Source organism: Xenopus laevis, chromosome 3L (assembly GCF_017654675.1).
Source record: "Xenopus laevis strain J_2021 chromosome 3L, Xenopus_laevis_v10.1, whole genome shotgun sequence".
In the NCBI taxonomy this organism is placed as follows: Eukaryota; Metazoa; Chordata; class Amphibia; order Anura; family Pipidae; genus Xenopus; species Xenopus laevis.
In genome coordinates this window covers 33,144,770-33,163,858 of record NC_054375.1, presented here as the reverse complement: position 1 = coordinate 33,163,858, position 19,089 = coordinate 33,144,770, and the positions used below count along the sequence as shown (strand labels likewise).

The window sequence follows — 19,089 nt, the reverse complement described above, 5'->3', positions numbered from 1 at the left end:
CTCAATAAGAGAATTAAACATCAATATTTCATAGTCTTCAAAATAAAGACAAGATGTAATACAGCACTAATCTCTTATACACAAAAACAGACATTTTAACACAATTAACTGTGCCGCACAATACATCATAAGTTAATGCACACAATACAAAACAGACTGCTCAAAGTTATTATGATGGTAGACTAGCAATACTACACATTTCATACACAAGTCCATTGTCAATTGTCCATCTAAAGGGTGAGCCTAGTTTGTACTCAGATAATTGGACAGTGCTATGCATATTTTCCCCTCAACAATTGAGCTGCCAGAGTAATATAGAATTCCTGAGAATACTCTTGCATTAATTAAATACAAAGGAATTTCTTATCTGTCAACAATGGAGCTATTGGAGGCATATTCTATTCTACAATGCACCATTACTTATCATGTTTGAAAATATGTGTCAATATACATTATTTACTGTGCTACAAAACCAGTTGCTACAACTGTAAAAAAAATAGTTTTATACATAATCACATACTGAGCTTCCCTGCAGAATCAAAGCTCAGACACCTGTGAATCAATTTATGATAAATCAAGTTTGCATTCTTTTCTCAATTCGAGAAAAAAACACTGAAAAAAGTGGACAGAAACTTACTAATGATGGGCGAATATCTCCTGTTGAATTAGCGAAAAATCGTGAAATCGGAAAGTTCAAATTGAGCAATTCGAACATTTTCAGGAAAAAATCAAGCAATTTGAATGTTTTCACAAAAAAAATCGAGCAATTCGAAGGTTTTCACAGAAAAATCTACAATTCTAACGTCTTCACTAAAATCAAGCAATTCTAACGTTTTCACTAAATAATCTAACAATTTGAACGTTTTCACTAAAAAATCTTTAGTTAGATTAAGGGAAGTCACAGACATCTCTGATGGTTATCATTCACATTCAGAACATTACGATTAAGACATGGCATTATAAGCTCTGTCAATAGCATTAACTTCTATTTTACATAGATTTTTCTTTTTTTAATCTACTTCCCCAACAACATGTATTATCCCTGGATTTTCCTCTATGCTGAATATTTTTCTCACTTGCTTGAGGAACTAGCTTATTAAATGAATCGTTAAATTTACTGTTTTCTCCCTGATCTAAATCTGTTGCATTAACCTTAATGATGATTGTGCCCCTAACAGAATTTTCTAACAAACTGTCTCCGTACATTTCATCATCAAACACTGGTGCATTGTCATTTACATCTTTCTTGAACGTAGTCAGCAGCTGGGTTCAACTTAATTTGGGTTTGCCTCCATCAGATGCAATTAGTGTTATATTATGAAGCGGGATTTGTTCATCTGAGCCAAAGTTATGTTTCTGGCATTCTGAACAAACCAAGGTGAAAAATTCCAATTAATAAAACACTTTACCAGAACATTTGGGAGTAAAGATGAAATGGCCATATCAAACCTAATGGATTATCAACATGTAATCTAGCCTTGCAATTAAAAGCAGTTTTTAAGCATTATTTATATTGTTAGCTACCATCTCATCAAAATATGTACTTATCAGGAATGAGAGGGCACCCCCTTTAAAATAAAAAAGAGGAATTTGCATGGTTAAGAGCTATCACTTATAACAACAAAATCTATGTTAATATTAGGAATTCTTCTAATTTCCTAATATCCTTTGTATAAGCCCACAGATGTATTTTTATACCAATTATCTAAGTTGCTAATGTATAACAAATATTCTGTCATCTGTATTCAACTGGACTTTGAAATTTGCCTTCTCATTTTCCCTGCAGAATCAAAAGCCAGGCTCCAAGTGTTCGAGTTCCCATCTTACATTGCAGACTGGAAAAAGTTTGGTGTGAAAAGTATTAAATCATTGTTTTGTAAAGCTCCACCTAAACAAACCTTATACTGCCTTTGCTGAGAGTAAGTCCAACTGCTTGCTATGCTGGAACAAATTGTATTTTGTCTCAGAGTTTGGATTCATTGGTTGAATTTCTGCCACCTTAGAACAGTATAAACAATAAGAGTAATTAGGAATATGCTGGAGATTAGGCAAATGGACATGATCAGATAAATATTGGCATCTGAAAAAGCATTATCTTTTCTATTATGGTTCTTTGTTTCTGCTGCTATCTCATGCCCAGGGTTTCAAAGTAAGATGAACAGAGTCACTGTTGCAGACATTTGAGGAGCTCTATGGTCCTTCAACTCAACAGACAGATTGCATGATGGTAATTTCCCCTGTATGATTTCTAATAGAAAAAGGAGAATGTTTTGGTAGATTTATAAGCTCATGAGAAATCCAAGCATTTTATCCAGAGTCTGGATCAATGGCTTTAATTTCAGTCACAACCTGACTTTCTTTTTCATTGTCATAAATATCCTCTATAAAAAATATATAGAGTTAGATTGCTGCTTAATGATGGCAGTCTTGCATCTCTAGCTTTTATTTGGCACTGATAATATCGAACTTGTTCATGATCAAATGACAGCAAAGCAAATAAAGTATTCCATCTATATGTAATGAAGGAATTCTGGCCAGAATCAGAGGCTGATACAGTGTAGATATAAGATCCCGGTGGGTTGTTTTCCTTAACAGAAATTATCTCTGAATATTTTTGAAAAGGACAGTGGGTTTTCATTCACATCACTTATTTAAATCTTAATAGACTTGGTAACTGAAAGAGCTGAATAGCCTCCATCTGTAGCTGTGACATCTAGTTCATATTCTGATGCTTATTTACAATCTAATGGTCCATCAGTGAGTAATATTCCATTAGTGCAGAGGATATCTTGAAGGGAATGGGCACATTCTTAGAAATATGACAAGTGACTTTTCCATTCTGATTTAAATCTCTGTCATGGACACTGATAACTGCAAATACTGTTCCTGGTGGCGAATCTTCAGGACCAGTAGCATTCAATGATGTTACAGTCATTTCTGGTGTGTTATCATTCTTATCCAATATATGTATTAAGACCATTCAAAGTCCAGTTAAGAAATATGGACCTTTATCAATAGACTTCAATTTCATACCGGTTTTTCTTCATAGTCAACATAGTCAATCAAAAGTTTACATAATACCTGATCTAGTTTGTTGTGGAACCAGTGTATTAAAGGAATATGGCAGTATGCTGTTTTCTCCCTCATCTAAATCTGTTGCATTTACCGTGCATTTACTGGTTTTGTAATTTGATAGGTCAAACACTGGGGCATTGTCAGTGACATCTTGGACTGTTTCGTTTTTGGTTTTCCTCCATCAAATGCAGTAAGTGTTATATTGTGAAATGGGATTTGTTCTCTGTCCAGATTTCTTTAATAAAAGTTAAACAGATTTTCTCTCATGAGTATATGACTGAACATCTAATGCAAAACTATAATTTAGGCTAGTAGCCTGGTAGCCTTGATTCAGCAATGATAAATGTATATTATTTAGCAGGGAATATTGGATAATTGTCATTTATTTCTTACATCTACATGGTGAATCTGCACAGGCTTTTCAACTATGACTTCTAATTGTACAATACATACACTGTTTTCAGGACACATCGCTTCCGTGTCTATAATTCTATTGACAAATAATATTCATTTTTTTAAATTTACCTGGAAATAATCTGATCCATCTTTAGAAGCTAACCTTAGCCTTCTGGAATTAATGTCACTGATCTGCAGCCCCAAATCTTATGCAATTCTCTCAGCAAAGGTGCCGTGTTTGGATTCCTCAGGAATCATGTAATGGAGCTAGCAGAGAACCAAATCAGCAGCCATTTGTACATGAAGAAATCACTTAATTTTAGATGCATTTCCTTGGTTCTTCATTTAAATGGTAAACATATTTTTAATCCATCCATATAATAGTTAACAGATTCTTAAGGATACAAAAATCAGAGCTACACCCATGCAGAGAAATGAATTATTGAATTTGTTTTCTTGTAAGTTAGGCAAGAATGAAACCTTGTGACACAACATAGAAATAAGACAAAATAATATTTTGATCAAAGGAAATGTATTTAGAAACTCCACTTTAGCTAATTAAATGTATAACCAATATATTCATTGTTTCTCTAATCCTTAATAATCATTATTCTTTTTGATTGTTAATGTTTTTGCTTCACTAAAATGTTACCTTTTCTACTAATTATCATTATTTTGCACTCCTAGAATGGTGAATGTGTTTTTCTAGTATGCTCTGCTTATGTAAGATGCTCACTATTCTGCTGCACTAGAACTTTTATATTACTGGATGGTTCACTGTATGCAGTTTACCAGACTGTTGCTCTATGAGTTTCAAATGCCCAATATTTTTGTTTTAGATTTCTCACTGTTTCTGCTGCACCAAAAAGTTCTAGGGTTGTGTTTCATGTCCTTTTATAAGGACAAACATCCATATCCTGTTTCTGCATGATTATGTCCCATGGAGAAATCAAATTAAGTACAGAACTGTTTTGCTGTGTTGAGAAGATACAAATCTAGAGCCTAATCACCTAACACCAGTGTCCAACCTCATAAAGGTTCTTGCATATTAATGAAAGCATAACCCAACAACCATTTTCCTGGTGGACATCCTACCTAGAGGCTGAGAAGCTGTTGTAGTAGCAAACAAAGGATAAACCTCATATCAATACCTTTAGTTTCAGAATAAGATGTTGGACCAACAGGTGTCCAGGTGCTTTTAGCTATTTAAATCATTTTAATCTGTCCAGTTGCTGTGGCACAGAGAGGTATGTAGTTCAGCTTGGAATCCATAATTGCATTTAATATTTACTTTAAATTTCCCGGATTGTTTATCTTTGCTCTTTAGAATCCAAGATATATATATGTCAGATGCAAACAAAACCTTTTGTATTTAAAAACCTTCTTTCTTCAGGTATCACTAGAAATCAAATAACTCAGCAAGTTCCTCCCATAACAACGGAGGATAGCCCTATGGTGAACCAGCAATATACCGCCACTTGTCTCTTAGGTTAAACCAAACATCTCACTTTCAAGACTTAAGATCCATTCAATGTAATATCTACTCATGCCATTTCAAAATGTTACGAAACAATACAATTGTCTCTTTTATCATAGCATTTCACAATTACAATTTAATTTGTATAGATAAAAAATACACATTAAAGTTATAAATAGCCTTAATATAATATAACACTGAAATTGTAATTTTGAGGTAATGAGAAATACTTTTGTCTTCTTACATTTTCAGCAAAATTAAATGCCAGGCTTCCAGTATTTGAGTTTATGTCTTCTTTTGCAGATTGGGGGTAGTTTGATGTGAACAGAATTAAATCATTATTTGGTGGATAGGGATGTCGCGGACTGTTCGCCCGCGAACTAATTCGCGCGAACATCGACTGTTCGCGTCCGCCGAATGTTCGCGAACGGCGCGCGACTGCTGTAATAACCCAATAGTCCTTGTAAGGACTGCTTTTATTTTCTTTTTTGTTTTTTTACTTTGCTACTATAAGAGCCCAGTGCTATTAGTCTAGCTGTGTTGGGGAGTGGGACTGGTGTGCTGCTCCTAGTAGTTCAGCACCAACCAGAGTATTTTTTTTTTTTTTTTTAATATACATATATATATTTTTTTATTTTACTTATCTTACTGTTCTTTAACGTGTCCAGTGCTGTTTGCTGTTCTTCATAGTAGTGCACCAATAGTAGTGCACTTGCAGGCATTGTTTGCCCAGTGTGTTCTTCAAACAACTGCCACCTAGCTGTGTGAGCTTGTTCACATTCTGTCTAAATATCAATAATAATACCGTCTCCAGAAACACCACCTGAGTGACGTTTTTCAAGCAGCAATAATATATTCCGTATCCACTGCTGTAGTGTATACGTTGACCTTGCAGACATTGTTTGCCCAGTGTGTTCTTCAAACAACTGCCGCCTAGCTGTGTGAGCTTTTTTACTATCTGTCTAAATATCAATAATAATACCGTCTCCAGAAACACCACCTGAGTGACGTTTTCCAAGCAGCAATAATATATTCTGTATCCACTGCTGTAGTGTATACATTGACCTTGCAGACATTGTTTGCCCAGTGTGTTCTTCAAAAAACTGCCACCTAGCTGTGTGAGCTTTTTAACATTCTGTCTAAATATCAATAATAATACCGTCTCCAGAAACACCACCTGAGTGACGTTTTTCAAGCAACAATAATATATTCCGTATCCACTGCTGTAGTGTATACGTTGACCTTGCAGACATTGTTTGCCCAGTGTGTTGTTCAAACAACTGCCGCCTAGCTGTGTGAGCTTTTTCACATTCTGTCTAAATATCAATAATAATACCGTCTCCAGAAACACCACCTGAGTGACGTTTTTCAAGCAGCAATAATATATTCTGTATCCACTGCTGTAGTGTATACTTGACCTTGCAGACATTGTTTGCCCAGTGTGTTCTTCAAACAACTGCCGCCTAGCTGTGTGAGCTTTTTCACATTCTGTCTAAATATCAATAATAATACCATCTCCAGAAACACCACCTGAGTGATGTTTTTCAAGCAGCAATAATATATTCCGTATCCACTGCTGTAGTGTATACATTGACCTTGCAGACATTGTTTGCCCAGTGTGTTCTTCAAACAACTGCCGCCTAGCTGTGTGAGCTTGTTCACATTCTGTCTAAATATCAATAATAATACCGTCTCCAGAAACACCACCTGAGTGACGTTTTCCAAGCAGCAATAATATATTCCGTATCCACTGCTGTAGTGTATACGTTGACCTTGCAGACATTGTTTGCCCAGTGTGTTCTTCAAACAACTGCCGCCTAGCTGTGTGAGCTTGTTCACATTCTGTCTAAATATCAATAATAATACCGTCTCCAGAAACACCACCTGAGTGACGTTTTCCAAGCAGCAATAATATATTCCGTATCCACTGCTGTAGTGTATACGTTGACCTTGCAGACATTGTTTGCCCAGTGTGTTCTTCAAACAACTGCCGCCTAGCTGTGTGAGCTTGTTCACATTCTGTCTAAATATCAATAATAATACCGTCTCCAGAAACACCACCTGAGTGACGTTTTCCAAGCAGCAATAATATATTCCGTATCCACTGCTGTAGTGTATACGTTGACCTTGCAGACATTGTTTGCCCAGTGTGTTCTTCAAACAACTGCCGCCTAGCTGTGTGAGCTTTTTCACATTCTGTCTAAATATCAATAATAATACCGTCTCCAGAAACACCACCTGAGTGACGTTTTTCAAGCAGCAATAATAGATTCCGTATCCACTGCTGTAGTGTATACGTTGACCTTGCAGAAACACCACCTGAGTTGTTGATGTTGTTTTAAAAAAAATGCCAGGCAAAGGCAGGCCGCCACGCAGAGCCACTAGGGGCCGTGCTGCTATGCTATCCTGTGGCCCTAGGAAATTGCCCAGTTTTACAAAGGCAATTACCCTCAACTCCCAAAATGCTGAGGAGGTAGTTGACTGGCTTACACAGCACACCCCATCCTCTACCGTTTCTAACTTTGCCACAACATCCTCATCCTCCTCTGCTATGGGCACCCCACGTAACACTTCCTCCACCACCGGCGCCCCTTCTTCACTGGAGTCAGAGGAGTTATTTACACATGAGTTTCTTGAACTGAGTGATGCGCAACCATTATTGGCAGAAGAAGATGAAGGAGATGAGGACGTTACACCAGATATAATTCTGGCAGACAACACAACAGAGATGGACATAATGAGTGATGAGGAGGTCCCCGCTGCTGCTTCCTTCTGTGAGCTGTTAGAAGAAATTGATGCATCTGAGGAGAATGATGATGAGGAGATTGATGTTTTGTGGGTGCCCAGTAGAAGAGAGCAAGAGAAGGATAGTTCAGATGGAGAGACGGAGAGTCAGAGAGGCAGGAGGAGAATAAGACTTAGAAGAAGCAGGGAGGACAGCTCGCAGGGAACAGTAGGGCAACAACATGTATCGGCACCTGTGGTCAGCCGGCCAACGCACCCGCCATTGCCGCCAACTTCTACTGTTACCGCCAGATTGCCAGCTTCAAAAAGCTCAGCAGTGTGGGATTTTTTTAATGTGTGTGCCTCTGACAAAATCGTTGTAATTTGCAATGAGTGCAGTCAGAAACTGAGTCTTGGGAAGCCCAACACCCACATAGGTACAACTTCTATGCGAAGGCACATGAACGGCAAGCACAAAGAACTATGGGAGCAACACCTCAAAGGCAGCAGACAAACTAAAAGCCACCCTCCTTCTGGTCCAGCATCTTACTGCTCTACCTCTGCTGTCCTTGACCCGTCTGAACCACCCTCCACTCCACCTTCCACCTTGACCACCAGTTCCCAGTCATCTGCCCCCAGCCAAGTTTCTGTGAGTGCCATGTTTGAGCGTAAGAAGCTAATGTCTGCGAGTCACCCCCTTGCCCGGCGTCTGACAGCTGGCTTGTCTGCACTCTTAGCCCGCCAGCTTTTACCATACCAGCTGGTGGACTCTGAGGCCTTCCGCAAATTTGTAGCAATTGGGACACCGCAGTGGAAGGTACCCAGCCGCAATTTTTTCTCCAAGAAGGGAATACCACACCTGTACCACCATGTGCAGAGCCAAGTCACCGCATCTCTGTCACTTAGTGTTGGGGCAAAGGTCCATATGACTACTGACGCATGGTCCTCCAAACATGGTCAGGGCAGGTATGTCACCTACACTGCCCACTGGGTGAACTTGCTTATGGCTGGGAAGCAGGGAATGCCTGGCTCAACAACAAAGTGGAGTTGGTGTCACCGCCACGTGCTGCTGGGTCCTCCTCCTTCACACCTGTGCACCCCAAGCTCCCCCTAGGCTATTCGACGTGCCAGGTACGCCGTTGTCATGCTGTCTTGGGGATGACGTGCCTGGAAAGCAGAAACCATACCGGATCTGTACTCCTGTTATCTCTGCAGTCACAGGCCGATCGGTGGCTGACCCCACACCAACTGAAGATCGGAAAAGTGGTGTGTGACAACAGAAGCAATCTGTTGGCAGCACTGAGACTGGGCAATTTAACACATGTGCCCTGCATGGCACATGTTCTGAATTTAATAGTCCAACGTTTTGTCTCGAAGTACCCAGGATTCCAGGACATTCTCAGGCAGTCCAGGAAGGTGTCGGCCCATTTCAGACGTTCCTACACAGCCATGGCACGCCTTGCTGACATTCAGCAGCGGTACAACATGCCAGTCAGGCGTTTAATTTGCGACAGCCAGACTCGCTGGAATTCAACGCTCCTCATGTTGGAACGTCTGCTGCAACAACAAAGAGCCGTCAATGAATACCTGTTTGAACTGGGTGGTAGGACTGGGCTGCTGAGCTGGGGATTTTTTTCCCCCGTTACTGGGTGCTTATGCGCGATGCCTGCAGGCTCATGCGCCCTTTTGAAGAGGTTACAAACATGGTCAGTCGCACCGAAGGCACCATCAGCAACCTAATACCCTTTGGTTTCTTCCTGGAGCGTGCCGTGCGACGAGTGACAGATGAGGCTGTAGACCAGCGTGACGAGGAGCAGGAAGCGCACGATTTCTGGTCGGAATCACCAGAACGAGCCCAGGCACCTGCTGCAACGCAGGGAGAGGTGTCAGAAGTGGAGTCAGAGGAGGAAGTTGGCTTTGTGGAGGAGGAGGACCAACAGGAGCAGGCTTCCCAGGGGGCTTGTGGTGACCTTTTGGGGACCCCTGGTCTTGTACGTGGCTGGGGGGAGGAGACCGTGGATGATATAGTCCTTGATAACGAGGAAGCGGAGATGGATACCTCTGCATCCAACCTTGTGAGAATGGGGTCTTTCATGCTGTCATGCCTGTTGAAGGACCCCCGTATCAAGAGGCTTAAGGAGAAGGACCTGTACTGGGTCGCAACGCTACTAGACCCTCGGTACAAGCATAAAGTGGCAGAAATGTTACCAACGTACCACAAGTCCGAAAGGATGCTGCATTTACAAACCAGCCTGCAAAACATGTTGTACAATGCTTTTAAGGGTGATGTCACTTCAGGAACTCATCAACATTCCAGGAGCAGAGGTGCCAGTAATCCTGCCACGAGCGCACCTGCAAGGACAATGCACTTTGGCCACTCTGTAACGTCAGACATGCAAAGGTTTTTCAGTCCAAGGCAGCGCCAGAACCCTTCGGGATCCACCCTCAAAGTACGCCTCGACCGGCAGGTAGCGGACTACCTGGCATTAACTGCAGATATCGACACTCTGAGGAGCGATGAACCCCTGGACTACTGGGTGCGCAGGCTTGATCTGTGGCCAGAGCTGTCACAATTTGCCATGAACCTCTTGTCTTGCCCCGCCTCAAGTGTCCTCTCAGACAGGACCTTCAGTGCAGCAGGAGGGATTGTAACTGAGAAGAGAACTCGCCTAGGTCACAAAAGTGTGGATTACCTGACCTTTATTAAAATGAACGAGGCATGGATCTCGGAGGGTTACTGCACGCCAGAAGGCTTGTTCTGACTCCCCATGCAGCTGTCCTTCTCTGCACGCCGCATGACTCCACACACAGCTGTCCTTTAGCGTCCTCCTCCCTCCACCACCATTACAAACTAGGGTGCAAACCCTACTGGTTTCATTTTAATCAAAACTTTTTGGACAGGTAAATCCTGAGTTTTTCTGGCCTCTGTGCTTCAGTGGCTGCAACCAAAAAAATTCATATTTTCAGCATTTATATGGCATATTTTTTCTGGCCTCTGTGCTTCAGTGGCTGCGACAAAAAAAATTCATATTTTCAGCATTTATATGGCATATTTTTTCTGGCCTCTGTGCTTCAGTGGCTGCGACAAAAAAAATTCATATTTTCAGCATTTATATGGCATATTTTTTCTGGCCTCTGTGCTTCAGTGGCTGCGACAAAAAAAATTCATATTTTCAGCATTTATATGGCATATTTTTTCTGGCCTCTGTGCTTCAGTGGCTGCGACAAAAAAAATTCATATTTTCAGCATTTATATGGCATATTTTTCCTGGCCCTGTGCTTCAGTGGCTGCGACAATTTTTTTTTATATTTTTAGCATTCATATGGCATATTTTTTCTGGCCTCTGTGCTTCAGTGGCTGCGACAAAAAAAAATTAATATTTTCAGCATTTATATGGCATATTTTTTCTGGCCTCTGTGCTTCAGTGGCTGCGACAAAAAAAAATTATTTTTTTAGCATTCATATGGCATATGTTTTTCTGGCCTCTGTGCTTCAGTGGCTGTGAAAAAAAAAATTCATATTTTCAGCATTTACATGGCATATTTTTTCTGGCCTCTGTGCTTCAGTGGGTCCGACAAAATTCATATTTTCAGCATTTATATGGCATATTGTTTCTGGCCTCTGTGCTTCAGTGGCTGCGACAAAAAAAACTATATTTTCAGCATTTATATGGCATATTTTTTCTGGCCTCTGTGCTTCAGTGGCTGCGACAAATTTTTTTTTATATTTTTAGCATTCATATGGCATATTTTTTCTGGCCTCTGTGCTTCAGTGGCTGCGACAAAAAAACATAATTTTTCAGGAAAGTACACATGCCTAATTTTTCAGGGTTCTGCAACAGTGGCAAAATCGCATCTTTTATGGTCACCGCAGGTGATCAATAAAGTAGACCAAAACTGGGCCCACACTGCAGAATCAGTGTTTTTTGGTTCACTTCACTGTACATTGAATTACCTCTGCCTGACCGTGCACGTGCGCACAAGCACGGTGACTGCTAAACACACCACTACAGAAATATTGCCACCAACAGGACGAACATCCTGGAGGTGACAAGCAACTAGTAATTAAAAACTATTATTTGCTCACTTGACGGTATCATTCATGAAAGCTCTTTGCGTTTTTTTGCGTTGCAGTAAGCGCCGCGTTTTGTCTTTGTGTGTGAACAGGCTGTAACCTTTACATGACTTGATTGGCATGTAGAGCCGGACGTTTTAAAGCAGTTTATTACACAAGTTTAGAAATGTAGTGTGATTTCTGCCCTTTACAGCACAAAACGCAGCGCTGTGTCAACAATGTATTTTTCAGATACATTTTTGCCCTTGATCCCCCTCTGGCATGCCACTGTCCAGGTCGTTGCACCCTTTAAACAACTTTAAAATCATTTTTCTGGTCAGAAATGTCTTTTCTAGCTTTTAAAATTCGCCTTCCCATTGAAGTCTATGGGGTTCGCGACGTTCGCGAACCGTTCGCATTTTTGACGCAAGTTCGCAAATATGTTCGCGAACATTTTTTCCGACGTTCGCTACATCCCTATTGGTGGAGCTCTGCTGAGCTCCAACTTCCTGCTATGCTGGGACAAATTGTATTTTGTCTCAGAACATTGATTTCTTGTGTGTATTTCTGCCACCTTAACACAGTATAAACAATGAGGGTAATTAGGAATACACTGGAGATTAGACAAATGGGCATAATCAGGTAAATATTGGCATCTGGAAAATCATCTTTTCTTTTATAGTTTTTTTTTTTTAGTTTTTCCTTCCTGTTGGTAACTCTTGCATGGGATCCACCAGTGAGATGATCAGTTTCACTACTGCAGACATTTGTGGCTCTCCATGAACTTTCAGTTCAACAAACAATTTGTGTTGGTCACTATCTGAATCCATGAAGGTTCAGGTCATTGTTATCTCCCCAGTCTGACTTCCAAGAGAGAATGGAGAATTTCTTGGTAGATTTTTTAACTCACCATTTTAGTCACCAGCTGAGCTTCTTTAGAAAACTTTGGAACATCTTAGTTAAGGCAGATTCACTACTGGGAAATAGAGCTAGAACAGATGGAGCATTGTCCTTAATATCCTCTATAAAAATATGCAGGGTCAGATTGCTGCTCAGAGGAGGTAATCCTGCATCTGTAGCCTTTATTTGGCACTGGAAGTAAGTAATTTGTTCATGGTCAAATGAAAGCAAAGAAAATGTATTTCCATTTTCTGGATTGATGGAGAACATGTAATGAAGGAATTCTGGCCAGTATCTGCATCAGAAGCAGAGACTGTGTAGATGATTCTGATGGGTTGTTTTCCTTAATATAAATAGTTTCAGATATTTGTTGGAAAGAAGGAGGGCTGTTATTCAGGTCACTTATTTGAATTTGAATAAACTTGGTGATGGAAAGGCTTGGAGAACCTTCATCTGTAGCTAATATCAAGATGATATTCTGATGTCCTTTCACCATCTAAAGGTCCATCCACTGTTAGAGAATAATATCCCCTTAGTGTAGGAGATATATTGAAGGTAATATGTTTAGAAATATGACAAGTGAATTATACATTCTCACCTGTATCAAAGTCATGGACACTGATAACTGCAACTACTGTTCCCGATGGTGAATCCTCAGGAACAGGAACATTTAGTGATGTCACAGTCATCTGTGATGGATTATCATTCACATCTAAAATGTTCACTAAGACCTTGCAGTTTCCAGCCATTGCATTATGACCTTTGTCAATGGCCTCAATTTCTATTTCATACAGGCTTTTCTTTTCAAAAGCAAAAAATGAAATCACCGCTAACCAAGAGAGGGAATCGACTTCCGGTTCTTGATGCAGCCCTCCATGCCGGTCCGGTACGGCAATATAGCGATCAAAACAGGCACTAAAAGTGGGAAGGAGGGTGGCGTCCGGAAGGTCATCAAAGCGGTGGAGCCAGAAAGTGAGTTAAAACCGATAAACTTTAATGAAATCCTTAAAATTGACAGTACAAGCAGGCAGGGTGAGTGTAGCTTGACGCATTTCGTGACCAATACGTCACTTCATCAGAAGCTCAAGCACCTCCCCGTGAAACAACAACTTTATAGACAACACCAATAAAAGAATGAATTAACCAATTAAAAGATCACGTTATTGCATATTAGCCATAATATAAATAAAGATATATATTGTATTGAAAGTGTATAACAATCATAATAATAATAATGATAATAATAATTATTAATTAATTACAGGGAATAGTCCAGACATTAGAGTTTTATTTGGCCAATAAGATTAATATGTAAATTAATATACTGAATTCAAATCCAAATTAGTTCTGGAAGATTGGGTCCTAAACCATGTATTAAATAATTGTAAATTAAATTAAATTGAATTGGATCAAATCAATTTAAATCAGTACAGTTGAAATGGGCCCACCAAAACTTATAGTAATAATAATCATAATGATAATAATATGGTAATAGTAAGTGCAGTGAGGGAGACATTAGCCGAATCGATGTTGTATAATAAATAGGATCCTCATAGAAGATAACAAAGTATACGTATTTGAAAATGTTACAACCCCCAAGGGAATGTAAATGTCTTATCAGTTACTGGTAACAAAATAGATACAAAAATGAGAACCTGAGCAGTTAAGCTAAAGATAAGGAACAAAATCGCAACACAATAGAAAGCCAAGGAACAAATGTGAACCACCAATGAAACATATATATAAGAGACTAGTAGCTTTTACGACAAGATGTTCTTGAGAGTGCATAAAAACAGGGAAAGATCTACACGAGCACAATTGGGTAAGGAACTCAAACTATAATGTTAGCCAAAAATAATAATAATCATGATGGTAATTAATTAGATAAATAAATAAATTTGAGCAAATAGTTCAGTCCACAAAACAATTTAGTTCCCATTCTCTGTTTAATCCTTTCGGTGCAACCGTGCATAACTTATAGATCCAGAAGGCCTCCTTCCTCAGAAGTGAGGTCTCCGTTTCTCCCTTACGGACCCCCGGAACAACTCTATCTATGACCTGAAAATAAAGGCATAATTTGCCATTATGATGTTCCAATAGGTGTTTAGCAACTGCAGAGCTGTGATCACGACGTGATACACAACTCAAATGCTCAGAAATGCGTTTCCGGATGGGTCCTATGGTTTTTCCTATATACTGCAAGCCTCACTGACACGTAATGAGATAGATAACATTTTTAGTTCCACAGTTTGCATAGAAATCTATTTTGAACCTACGGGGGCCATTGTTACCTACAAAATCCTTAGATGTTTTCATATATATGCAAGCTCCACAGCGAGTAACCCCCCACCTGTAACAGCCCTTGACATCTAACCAGTGTGTGGGTTTCTGTAACCTTGGATCCACAAATAAACTAGGAGATAAAATAGACCCCAAACTGGAGCCTCTCTTATATGTAAATTGTGGACGTGAGGGTAGGATACCACTAAGATTAGGGTCCAATTTCAAAATTTTCCAATGTTTTTCAATTGTTCTGCGGACAAATGAACTATCATGTGAGTAGGTGGTAATTATGCGAGGGAAACTATCAATCACGCCCGATGCCTCATCCGGAGGTCTTTCGGGTCTCTGTTTTCTTCGATAATGTCTATTGGATCTTGTTGTGTTGTTCACAGTCAAAAGATCCTCGCGGCTTGTACCCAATGCCCTATCATAAGCTCTCTTGATATCCCAAAAGGGGTAACCCCTCTGGATGAAACGGTCCCACAGGAGCATGGCCTGATCGTTGAATGAGTCCCATGAGGTACAGATCCTGCGGAGACACAGGAACTGTCCTACAGGGACCCCCCGTATCACATTGGAAGGATGACAACTGGCCGCATGCAATAAAGTATTGCGTGTGATTGGTTTGCGGTATAGATCAGTAACTACCCTGCCATTGTCAATCGAAAAGGTAATATCCAAAAATGATATATGTGCAGGATTTTGGTCACACGTGAAGGAGATACCGCAGTTTGTGCTATTACAATATTTTGCAAAGGCCTCCACTGAAGAAACATCACCATCCCATACTAGGATCAGATCGTCAATGTACCTGTAGTACTTAACTATTTGGGTACGGTAAGGGTTGCCTTCACCATAAATGAATAACCGTTCCCACCACCCCATGAAAAGATTCGCATACGAGGGGGCAAACCGAGCACCCATCGCAGCGCCTCTTCTCTGGAGGTAGTAGGAACCATTGAACATAAAATAGTTAGTATTCAGGAGATAGTGCAATGAACGCAAGAGAAAATCATTCTGCATTTCTGAATAAAGGTTCGTGTGGTCTAGCCAAAAACGGACAGCTGATGTGCCCAATATGTGATCTATGGAGGAATAAAGTGCTGCCACATCCATCGTGACCCACAAAAAGGATGATTTCCAAGTAGTATTACAAAATTTGTTAATACAATCCGTGCTGTCTCTGAGGTAGCTGTGTAAGCCTAACACAATCGGATGCCCGACACTATTGGTCGACCCTGTACATTAGATGTACTTTTATGCACTTTGGGCAACCAATGAAATATAGGAATGCGTGGAGTCGTGCATTCAAGATATACAAATTCTTTTTCATTAAGTATGGACTCACTTTTGGCCCAATCTAGAAGGCCACGAAGGGCAGATCTAAATCTGTCAGTAGGATCATAATCAAGTGGCTCATATGTGTTGGTGTCTTGAAGCTGTCTCATGGCCTCGGATATATAATAATCAGAATCCAAAACTACCACTGAGCCTCCCTTGTCAGCACTTTTCACTACAATAGATTTGTTAGCTTTTAAATCTGCGATTGCTTTTAACTCCTTCCTATCCAGGTTACTGTTAGTATTGATCTTGCTTCTATATTTCGACAAATCACCAATAACCAATGTCGATATGCATACCTCTACTCTGAATAGGGTAAAACCTTGACTTATTACACAACTTAGTATGAGCGACATGATCATTACTCCTCGAGGAATCTAACAACAAATTCTCCATATCATTGAGGGTACAGAAATCATCAAAGGAAAATTCTATGTTAGCATCAGTCTGGTCGGTACACTGTGCAATATCGCTGGCATCAATAGTGTTATTCACATCATCCAAACTCAAAGCATCCCCCGTTGACAACATCCCTGACTGCCCGTCTATAAATGAGCAGCTAGAATTATAGTGTCTTTTTAAAGTTAGTTTGCGGATGAAATTATTAATGTCCAGAATAGTATCAAAAGTACGTATGCCATGGTCCGGAACAAAACTCAAACCATAGTTCAAAACTTTGATTTCAATATCAGTTAATACATATCTCGATAGATTGATCACATTATTATGTAAGCCATATCGTACTTGTTCCATGTCCCCGTTCAGTGATGTTTGTCGTTGTGTTTCTTTTTGTTTTTGTTTTGATCCAGACCTCTTGCGTCCACCGCACCTGGCTGACTCCGCGTCTTGACTCGGTCCCTGTCTAAAGGGGCCCTCCTGTAATCGTGAGGCTCCTGTCGTCTGGTGTCCTCCTCCGAATCGCTCTGGGATAATTCCCCTTCCGTATACAGATATGAGGAGGAGGATGCAGTACCTTCAGACATATAATTATCCGGATCCCTGAAGCGAACTTTTTTATCTGTGTGTGGTTTCCCTTTAAATTGCTTTCTGGGAAATCAATCTTGCCAATCACTCGAAGTATTCCTGTACTTCCCTCAATGCTAAAAAGTGATCTTACTTGTTGAAGATATGTGATTATACAATTTTCTCCCACATCTAAATCTGTTGCATTTACTTTAATGACAAATGTTCCCACAAGAGTATTTTCCAATAAACTTGCTCTGTTAATTAATCAAAAATCAAACACTGGAGCATTGTCATTGACATCAGTTACTGTAATTAGAATGTGTACTGCCCCGCTTAATCTAGGTTTGCCCCCATCAAATACAAGCACTGTTAAGTTGTGAAGTGAGATTTCTTCTCTGTCTTGCTGCTTTTTTTAATACAAGCTGAACAGATTTACTTTCATGTGTATATGACTGAACATCTAATGAAAAATAATCACTTGGACTAGGTTCATAGCCAATAACAGACTTTGTTTAAACATCATCATCAACTGCTCCCTCTAGTGGGAAGCAAGATCCTGGCAGCCTTGATTCAGCAATGATAAATGTATATTCTTTAGCAAGGAATACTGGATAATTGTCATTTACATCTTCAATAGTGATGGGTGAATTTATTCGGCAGGTGCGAATTCGCGGTGTCCAAAAAAATTTCCGCTGCGTCGAAAAAAAATGGACGCTGTCGTAAAAAACGGCCGCCGCGGTCAAAAAAAACGGCCGCCGCGGTCAAAAAAATGGGCACCGGCGTCAAAAACGGACGCCGGCGTCAAAAACTAGATGCCGGGGCCATTTCGCAAATTTTTCGCCGTTTCGCAAAATTCACAAATTTTCCGGCAAATTCGTCCATCAATCTCTACATCTACATGGTGAATCTGCACATGTTTATCAACTATGACTTCCAGTTGCACAATACAAACACTGATTTCAGGACACAGATCTTTAGTCTATCATTCTATTGACAAATAAAATTCCATTCTTCAGCTACAGTATACCTGGAAATAATCTGATTCATCCTTAGAGGCTATCCTTACCCTCCTGGATTTAATGGAATCATGTAAGGGAACTGGCACAGAACCAAATCAGCAGCCATTTGGACAATAAATCATTAAACCAGCAGCCTTCTGAAATGATTGCCTTTCAGTTGCATTTCCTTAGTTCTTGATATAAAAGGTGAACAATAATCCTAAAAATTATCCAAATAAAAAATAATCCATAAAAAAAGAAACCACGATATATAACAGCTACCAGAATCAGAAAGAAAGCAGTTTAACAGTAAAACCAGTAAAATGGGTTTCCTTTAACTTGAGACAATGCTGACACCTAGTGATAAAATGTAGGATTGCAAGGAGAACTAGATATTTTTTTAAATTGTAAACAAATTATAATTTTTATGGAGATAAAAATGCATCACTTGTTACATCTAATATGTGGGAGTTTTAAAAAAAATAAATAACTTAAATAAAATACAAATTACCTTAAAGTATCCATAAATATACAATCATATTTATAGACTAGGTATGCGTTAAGAAATAAACTGCATTTAATTCTACTATATTAAATCTTCTTTTGCTCTTCGTTTTTAAGTTAATAAATAATTTATATACAGTGCCAGATTTCTATCTGAGGCCTTGCAGTCCTAGTGCCGAGTCTTTAAAACTTGATGCAGGGAAAGTGATTCCAAAAAAGATTTTTAGAAGGGATTCCTCTATTTACGCCAACTAAAATTTGTTTAAATTATAAACATTTACTTCAGCAAAATTATTTTTGAATGCATTAATGTCTTTAAGCGCATTTATACATTTTACACCTTGTGTAAATTTAAAATATTACTTTAATCA

General features: G+C 39.6%; 2 pseudogenes; both read right to left on the bottom strand.

The window, feature by feature from the left end:
• Positions 1-846: 846 nt before the first annotated feature.
• On the bottom strand, positions 847-3,771 carry LOC108710206 (annotated as a pseudogene).
• An 8,431-nt stretch (positions 3,772-12,202) lies between these two features.
• Positions 12,203-17,956, bottom strand: LOC108710205 (annotated as a pseudogene).
• Between the last annotated feature and the right edge of the window lie 1,133 nt (positions 17,957-19,089).